We start from the raw sequence: 7,621 nt of genomic DNA on the forward strand, positions 1-7,621 counted from the left end.
GTGGCATTTGCGATATTTGCTTCTACTTCTGATACATGCATTACATAATTAAGTTGTCATAACAGCAATAGCATGATCTGGCACTCTCAAATCCTATATTAATATTTATATGTCTAACTAAGAGAAAAATCGGGATTTTTCCCAGATTCCCGTAAAAGGTATGCGTCCATTCTTTGCAGTAAAAGTCACCCATCCAAGGTTGCTACCTTATTTAACTCATTCAACAAACTCTTGGAGATCCTCCTCACGTCCAATTTTACATTCCCCCCCCCACAATTACCGTGTTTGAATCAACAGAGGAGTTTGATTACGTACCTTGGAGACATCATGGAAAATAATCAGAGTTTCATCCACAAGTATTGGTTCTTCGCAGGTGACCCTTCATCGGAGCACACATGGCCCAGGTCTTCCTGAAACTGCCATGTCTGATCCTGGTGTGCAGAGGAGTAGTATCCAAAACATCTCATCTCCAGATAGCCTTCTTGTGGTGTGATGGCCTCTGCTCATCACAGTTCTGCCTTCTCCTTGAGCAGGATGAAGGTCAGAAGTAGGGGGACCAACTTATCCCAGGTCAATGACACTTACTCCAGACCCGAACTTTTCTCCTACAAGCCGTTGTTTTCACCGTGTTAGTCTAAATAGTTCAAAGTAAGTAAAGCAGGACTACAACTCCCAGAATGCATTCAGCTATCACACAAAGGTCCCGAGCCGGAAAGAGTGTGAATAATGACGCGGATAGAGTTACTGAACCAAGCTTGTAAGGGTTGTTTGTTACAACACAGTCACATGAAGTATCGACCGGCAGGTATATTGTGATCGTAAAATGGACTCCTGAAATGTCATCAAAGTAACTGTAGAATTACTAATATTAATTCCACGGCGATATTTCTGTTGCCGATGTTATGGTTTTGATATACCTCGTAACCATGATTTATTTGGATCTAACATCAGCCTCAGCTCAACAATATCATCATACACCACTGTCTGAGACACAACTGCCCTTCAAAACACCTTCCTCAGACAGCTCACACTAGGCCGCACCCACTAGATGTCGCCAAAGCATTGTATTTGGCAAACCACTGCCAAAGCAACATATCTCTTCTGAACCACACCAACATACACCTTAGAAACACCTGGAAAGTACCAACAAAAATACCCCACCCTCCTAACTACAAGGCTACTTTGGACATTTGTATCTGTAAATCTGAAGGCTGCATTTCTTCTTTCCGCATTTCTCCAACTCAAGTCAAGTCAAGAAGGCTTTATTTCGATAAAAGTTATCATAAAAGCTTTTGAAATACACAATTTCATAAAAAGAAAAAAAAGAAATATAATAAAATAAAAATAGCAAAATAGTCAAAACACAAGAAATTTAACATACAATTAATTTAAGAAGATTTCCGAAGTTCATTTAAAAAAAGAAATATTCCATAAGATAATTTTGTTTTTAAGAAACAGATTAAACAATTGATTTAAGCCTCTTGGATCTAATGGACCAAGCCCATGATAAAAATTTTGCAAGAATGCAAGCATATAAGGTACAGCAGTCAGACCTGAGTATGCGTATTGCCTCCGCATGATGCCTAGTGCCCAGCTGGCGACATAGATGTTTAAGCCATTTCTTCCGTGGCAAGGTATACTCTCCACATTCAAATAAGAAGTGCGCCACTGTCTCTGGTCTGCCTATGCACATTGGGCAATACTTTGTGGTTTGCACGGGTGGTTTCCACCTTGATGAGAAGGCATACAAAGGAAGAGTACCTGCTCTAAATTTAAAATATAGGGCCCTGTCAAAAGGTTTCTCAATTATGTCCAAGTACAATTCTCGCACTGGCAGGTCCTTAAAATTCAGGAAATCTTCCGTTAATCTGCCCAAGCAGACATTAGTGTCCCTTTTTGACGCTATCCAATTCCAGTACAAAGTTTTTAAAGTTTCTTTCGGTGGAGAGGATCTGTTTAGCCATGCTTCTTTTAGTCCCACATTGGATAACAAGATTTTCATGTCTCTCAACCATTTAATTTTCTGCCATCCTGGAAGTGACATAATTTCTGAAAGGCCTTGTGCATATTTACCAAGTTCCTGTACTCGCCACAGGCGGGCCCATAACAGCAATGGCCGAAGTTTTGCATTGTCGTCAATTGGGCGACAACCTAAGTCCAACATTAGTGGGACCATAGGCGTACCTTGCGGGAGGGACATAATTGCTCTGCAAAATTTCCTCTCAGATCTTGGCAATTCGTTAGTAATAGCTGAGCCCCATAACTCAGCCCCATAAAGAGCAGAGCTAACCCCTTTGGCTGCATACATTTCGAGAACAGTAGATATAGGTCTAAAAACACAAGAGCGTTGTTCTTTCAATAGAGCTCCTGTTATACGTTTGTGGGTTAGCAACATTTTATCCAAATGAGGGGCCCATTGCATTTTGTGGGACAACCGTATGCCTAGGTAGTCGAAAACTTCTACTTTTCCCAAGGGTTCTCCATTCAGAGTAGGAGGGCAAATTGTTTTTTTTGGGGGATTCAGCACAAGATACTTTGTCTTTTCGGTGTTAATAATCAAACCCCGTTCAAAGCAAAAGGACTGGAAATTGTTCAAAAGTCTTTGGAGGCCAATCGGGGTTTTCGATATCAAAAGCGTATCATCCGCGAAGAGAAGGGTTGGTATACGCTCTCCAGCCAGGGATGGTTCATCTGAAGGATGTCTCCGAAGGTGCTCAACCACCCCATTAATATAAAGGGAAAAGAGGGTGGGAGCTAGGACACATCCCTGGCGGACCCCCCTCTCTACCGGGATGCTGCTAGTTTTTTCACCCTCTGGGCCCCACCTTATCTGGGCAAAACTATTTTCATGAAGCCTAATAAGCAATGAGAGGATATAGTGCGGCAACCCCATGTCTGCCAAAACACCCCATAGGGTCGCCCTCGGTACAAGGTCAAAGGCAGTCTTTAAATCAATAAAAGCGAGATAAAGACTGCCCTTGCCTATAACCACTACCTTCCAATATATCATCATTAGCCTAAAGGCTTGCTCGATTGTACCAGTGCCCACTCGGAACCCTGCCTGGTAATCGGAGAGAATATTATTTTGATCTATCCAGTCCAATATTCTGACCAATAGGACTTTGCCAACTACTTTTTGGCTGATATCCAACAAACTAATTGGCCTATAATTGGATGGATCATCTCTGGCGCCTTTTTTATAAATGGGGACAACCTCCGCCCCTTTCCATGATGTGGGAATCGGTGCACCCCTACAGATGGCAACAAGAAGGCAGTAGATAAAATTTCCCCACTTCTGAATATCTGATCTCAACAAGTCCCCCGGTATGCCATCCGGTCCAGCAGCTTTTTGTGGCCTGATAGAACTTATGGCATACTCCACTTCTTTTATTGTAAAGTCAGAACTTTCCTGAAGGGACGCCCAATCTAAATCAATTTCAGGTGAATTTCCTGCCCTTACATCAGCAGCAGTGTATAACTTTGAAATATGGTTAACCCACGCCTGACTAGGGATATTGCAAGTTATCAGATCAGAGTCGGGTCTGTTTCTGGCTCTTATTGTGTCCCAGAAGCATTTTGAGTCCCTCTTAGAGCTAGCCTCTTTAAGAGTACGCCAGTACTCCTCTTCCCACTCTCTTTTTGCATGTGACAGTGTGAACCTATACTCTTTCCTGGCTATCTGTATCAAGGGTTGGGATTTCCCTTTAACAGCCTCTATTAAAAGTGACTTTGCCCGTCTACATGCTGGGGTATACCAGTCGTGCTTCCCTTGGGTTTACACTGAGGTGGATTCCCCGCTACGAACCCCTTACCCTGGAATACATCCCCTATAGACTTTACAGCTGCCTCAAAGATAGACGTCGCCATTTCAGCTGAATGGGCCAGATTGGTAGCATCTAGTTCAGTCTGAGAAGCCTGAAGTAATCCCTTAATGGTAGAAAGTTTGACAGCGTCAGTGGCGATTTTGTTCCACTTAAGACGTCGTCCACAGGATGCAACAGTGATTTTATGAGTGTATTTGGGGATGGGTGCGATTACTTTACTAAGCCAGGGATTGTATAAAGATAAGGAAAGCGAGTTATGATCGCTCTCCACGGTGGGTTGGACAACCATATCCTTAACCAGTCCCCAAAGTTTTAAGTCCAACAGGATATAGTCAATTCTCGAGGTTTGATCAACCCTGTTGAAAGTGGGAGCACCTAAGCGATCAGAAATTGTACGGCCGTTCGTGGCTCTTAAGCCGAACTCCAGTGTTAGAGCATTTAATTGAACTGCAGTTCGTGACCATCTTTTTATCGGGGCAATAGATAGTACTGGAATACCCCATCTGCTATCATCCTCGCTTAGGTCTGAACTATCCTCCATAGGGAGTGGTTCATATGTACAATTGAAATCGCCCGCTATTAAGGTATAATCACCTTCTGCGTGGTCGCTTAATTCTGTTTCAAGGGTAGATATTACTAGGGACGTCGACCCATTTTTAGTTCCTCTGGCATAGACATTGTACAAGGCAAGGGATAAGCCCCTGCTATGGTTTCTCAGTACAATTGCTAATATATCTGGGCTGTTAACATGCTTAGATGTAATAAGGCAGTTAAGGGAAATGCTTACCCAGATAAGAAGCCCCCCAGAGGGACGACCCTTTCCTTGTATGGCTTTCACAGCGGGCACAAAGTACGTTACAAAACCAACCCGGTGGAGCGGTTCAACACTCCAAGTCTCTTGGAACAGGCAAATTTTATGTGCCTCAATCAGGTCATTCCATTCTGGCGAGCCCAGTTTCCTATGAATACCCGCAAGGTTCCAGCTAAGTACTTTTATTAAACCCTTATCAGGATTACTATAACTCCCACTGTTGTTATGCAGTCCCAGACACTCTCCAACAGCACAGCCATAGATGAATACACACCTTCACAAGATATCTCCCAAAAGCACACTCATTTAAAAAGCATCCTTAATTAGTTTTGGAGAAAATTTGTTCTGGTTACTCTCACTGTCCAAACTCAAAAGCCATACACAACCGGGCAATCGATACTATGTTGGCATCCCTTACCACATGCATCCAGCTCACCATGGCCGACTCTTATGTGCACCTTCATCGGATCTCCAACCGTACTCTGCATCCAACGACATCAAATATTGCACTGTTGTCACTTGAAAATAGCTCGGTTCGCCTCATCCTTTGTGCAGTCATGCTGGGTTCTTTTGCTGTCGCTCGGTCCTAGCACAGCATTATTGATCTCTGGTGGTGTTATGTTTGGTGAAGAGAAGCCACCACCTTCTCTGCATGACTTGGAGTTGTGCATGGCCACAGCGGATATACAATCGCTGGTCCAAGTGATTACAACACCTGTGGATTTGGGAGCTTTATAGTTGGGGATTGGTGGACGGTGGAAGGCGGTGCTCTGACAGGCCTTTGCGAAATGTAAATCATGCCGGCCTAATTTGCAAATTTTTGGGAATTCTGTATTATGCTTCTTACTCAAAATTAATGAAATTATGTAATGTTGCATAATTATGTGGCGTTCGTGGTAACATTTTACCATGAGTGCTCGGGAATAGTGAGAACTACCAAAACGCGAGTGGCTATTGCTTGGCCCACTTGGAGTTTTTTCTGTGCAATTATTTACCGCAAAATGCATTCATGCACCAACATTTGCCACAAGGATGCATTTCACGCTAAAATATAGCACTAAATTGTGGATTTGCATTTCATGTAGTTATGCGTAATTTCACGTAATTTTTCTGAATTCCTGTGTTATTTCACCAAAACAAATTATGCAAGTTTGACACACGCCTATTCTGTGGCACAGCCTCTGCTGCTGTTGGCAAGGATATCTTTGCTGTCTGTCATTCTAGCTTGTTTTACATTCCTACCATGAAAAACCTGTTTGCTTGATAGTGATTGATAGACAATTTGGACATTGTTTGTTGCAAGCGTCGTTCTGCCCCACACCACCCTCCAAGCGTTAGCCTTGATTGCTTTGCTTTGATAATTCCGAAACTGAAGTGGTGAACAGGAGATGGTTGGCACATACACAAATACAACTAGCATAATAACACACCTTCACGTGAACAATATCGAACTACACTTACCTGGCTTGGGATGCATATATAGAAAATTATGAAAATACCACTTTGGTCACAATCAGCCCATGGATCATGAGAAAAAAACAGAAAAGTCATTGGACACACCCACCCATATAAATAGAGCATCGCAAAAGGTCTTCCGAGATTCAGCTCACTTTACTTATACACTAGCTCACACAAACCATTTTAAAAATAGAAATTGAACAACTTGTCTGTGACCTGCACACACACAAATACTAACAAAACAACACACAATCGAAGGATGTTTCCTCGAGTTTGAGGGCTTCCCAGATCTTTAGAAAGAGGTGCAAAGAGCAAGATTGGCCGGGACGCCACAAACAGAGGTGTAGCTACCACTGGTCCAGCAGGGGCAGTGGCACCGGGGTTGGTGCCCCGAGGGGCCCATTCAAGCCTGAAAATTGCTGTATTTTACTTCTTCAGCTGCAAAGGGGCCAATTTAGTTGCTTTTCCGAGGCCCTTGGAATCCTTGCTCCGCTACTGGCCATTACAATGGTGGTTGACGCTGTACAGTTAAATAATGAAACAATTAAATTGTGTGTGTATATATATATATATATATATATATATATATATATATAAATAAAACATTTATCACCAATAAATGATATGCCATACTCCAGGAGATACTTACTTATCCAAGTTGATTTATTAACACCACCATCATCCGTGCGTTTTGACTAAAGAGTCTTGTTCACTGTTATCAAGACTCTTTAGTCGAAACGCGTTGGTGATGGTGATATAAATAGATCAACTTGTATAAGTAACTGCGGCATATAATTTATTGGTGATAAAATTGGAAGCGAGCGCATGTCCTGCCCCGAATGCTGGCACTGACCATTGGCTCGCTGTAATGGGATTTATTTAGTGATATATATATATATTGGGGACTCGAGGGAGTTCCTGATTCAAGCTTCGGGGTCTGGCCGCATCATCAAACTTCCCCCCTTGACTGGCAATTCAGCGTCCATTGCAGGACATTATTGCAGCTCCACACCTGGTCTCACTGGAGAGGTGAATTTTGGGAACTGTAGTTCGGAACAACTGACTACAGCTGCAACGCATTCAGAGGAGCTTGCTGACCTCACAACAATGGGAGGGGCCTAGTATTACAAGGAGGAGGTTGGACTCACCTCGTTTCAGCTGCGGCATCTGAGGAAGGCTCATGCGAGCAGAAATGCATCATGCCACAAAAAGCTGCTGAATAAAGAACCCCCGAAAAGCTCCCCGCTGTGTCCTCATGCTTCTTTGTTGGAGAGGTGTTCTTTGTATATTTCATGCGCTTGCTAGTGCGCGTTCTGAGGACCTCGTTCTACAAGCATCCTGCATTGTACTGGCAATGTGGCATTCGTGTTTCCGTGTTAACGGAATTTGCAGGATCGCCTCTGGATCAAGCCTTGCTGGTGTCTGCTGTGCATAACAGCCCGTGACTGCACGGGGGAAATAGGGATCACGGTATCACCAAATCCACAGCCCAGCCTGACTGGATATTCAGGGGCAGAACGTTGGGGAC

The sequence above is a fragment of the Lissotriton helveticus genome, chromosome 1_1 (assembly GCF_964261635.1).
Source record: "Lissotriton helveticus chromosome 1_1, aLisHel1.1, whole genome shotgun sequence".
In the NCBI taxonomy this organism is placed as follows: domain Eukaryota; kingdom Metazoa; phylum Chordata; class Amphibia; order Caudata; family Salamandridae; genus Lissotriton; species Lissotriton helveticus.